This window comes from Pyrus communis, chromosome 6 (genome assembly GCF_963583255.1).
Source record: "Pyrus communis chromosome 6, drPyrComm1.1, whole genome shotgun sequence".
Lineage (NCBI taxonomy): Eukaryota > Viridiplantae > Streptophyta > Magnoliopsida > Rosales > Rosaceae > Pyrus > Pyrus communis.
The window spans coordinates 14508815-14511120 of NC_084808.1; positions in this window are offsets into that span (position 1 = coordinate 14508815).

The window sequence follows — 2306 nt, forward strand, 5'->3', positions numbered from 1 at the left end:
AAGTACATGATCAAGAGAACTTTTGTACACACGTGTACAAATTAACAATGTTGGAAACATTGTAAGGAAGCAGATTTTGTACATTAAAAATTGTACAAAATCTGAAATCAAATTCTTCCTTTGATTGGTGGATCCGTGTCCCCTCTCCCTCACACAAACAACTACTCATCTCCTTGAATTCCACCTCACCACCCAATCAATTACTTTCCCTCCTTTTGGAACCAACCAATCAGACTTCACTTTCACACTTCTCACCCAATCAAATTTCAGAAAAATCAATCTAGCACCCTCTCTCTTATCTCGTTCTCCCCGAACGCACTCTCTTACTCTCTCATTCTGTAACTCTCTCAAACAAACACCAAACCCTATGAACGTGACCTAAAAATCATACCATTGAACTCATCTCGACCCCACGAACACAACCATGCAACCAGTTTCAAGAATGGTTGAGTTTTGACTCACCAACTCGGAAGTTTCAATTCGGTGAGTTTTGGGTTGACAATTTTCAGACTGAGTCACGGAGTTTGACGACTCGGGGAAGCTCCCACTCAACTCCCTAAGGGTCCTGGTCAAGGTTTAAGGAAGAGTTGACTTGAAACAACCCGGTTTCAAGGAGTCGAGTTTTTGGCAAAACCTTTTGAGGCATTTTCAGGCCACTTCCCATCCATTTTTTGGACTTCCAAGAGGTACTATCTTGTTCTATTCTTCATAAGCATCATGTCCATATAAATTTCATAAAAAATGGTTGATAAATGAGCAAGTTATGAAGCTTTGAAATTTTACCCAAAAATCGATGAAAATTTCCAGATTCTAGCGTAACCAGACGGCAACCAGTGATGTTCGCTAGAGAAGACAACAGAATATTCTGTCAAAGTTGACAGAATATTCTAACGATATCTGGTAACGCCGTTAAACTTTGTTAATTATTTAACAGAATATTCTGTTAAACTGATGGAATATTCTTGACGGATGTCAGGGTTTGACCTATGCGTGGTGGTGCGTATGACCGTGCCTTAGCAGGTGCGTCTGGCCTTCAATTGGCTTTCTGTCAGTTTGTGTAGGTCCGTGACGTCGAGTAGATTGATTTTGTATATTTAAACCCTATGTTTAAGCAAACTACAGAGGTTTTATTTAAGTTTCTATTTAAGTGTTATTAAACTAAGTTAATTAGTAATTTCACATATAGGGGAAACGTATTCTGAGGACATACAGGGTCAAGCAAGGCTTAGAGGCTTCGTTTCAACTGCGTAACTATAAGCGGGTCATTTCTTTTTATAAGTATACGCATACTTGCTAGTTTCCAGTTATACTTTAAAAAAAATTTACTACGTATGGCCTGCTTATAATAAAATTACATGAAGTAGTGAACTGACTGAACTTAGGGAATTATTCTGCGTCCTATAGGTTCACAGGTATGCACGAGATACCATGATATTATATTTACAGCTGTGATTATTACTATGTTGATTAGAGTTATCGAATCTTTGTGGCATGATTATATTTATGTGATATGCTCATCATTGTTGCACCCCAGTGTTAATACTCACCCTAGGCCAGGGCCAATCCTTCACGTGTATGTTCACATTCGCACCATTCGCTTGCCTTGGATCCAAGTAGGTGCCAGTCCTATCGTACAGATTGCACTAGGAAATTTTGACTTGTATGTGACCGTGTTTCAGCGTCAACCTTCACGTGATCGTAGTACTAGAGCGCATTGATTACACCCAGTTCTGTCGTACAAGTTGCATTAGGCGACTCCGACTCGTGTGCTAGCATAGATTGATGAGCAATCAGTTCAATTGTACAAATTACGTTAGGCAACTCCGACTTGTGTGCTAGTTGATTGTTAAGCATTCTTTATGTTATGTTTACATATTGCGAGATTATGTGATTACGATCACCTCGTGCTTACTTACGATAGCTGTATTTTATGATTTTCTTGAGACTTTGCAGGCTACGGTAATTATTTTCTTATTATACGTAGTACGAATATTTTGGAAACTATACTTGATTTTACGGCGAAGGGTTATATCGTTATTGAAAATGTTTTTACAAAACACTATTTTTTGACCCACTTAATTTTGTTTTTCGCCCCTCCAGGTTTAGTAGCTATGCTTACGTGTCAGCGAGGACTTTGGAAAAATCGTTGTAGATGGTTATCTTCAATGGTATAACCTTCCCCCCTACTTTACTGTATTGTTCTTATGCTCTGACATCACGTGTGAATTGGGTTAAATCCCGCTCACCTGCACACTCTTATAATTAGGCACTTTTAGGTTTTAATTTATTCACATTCTTTTCCCACT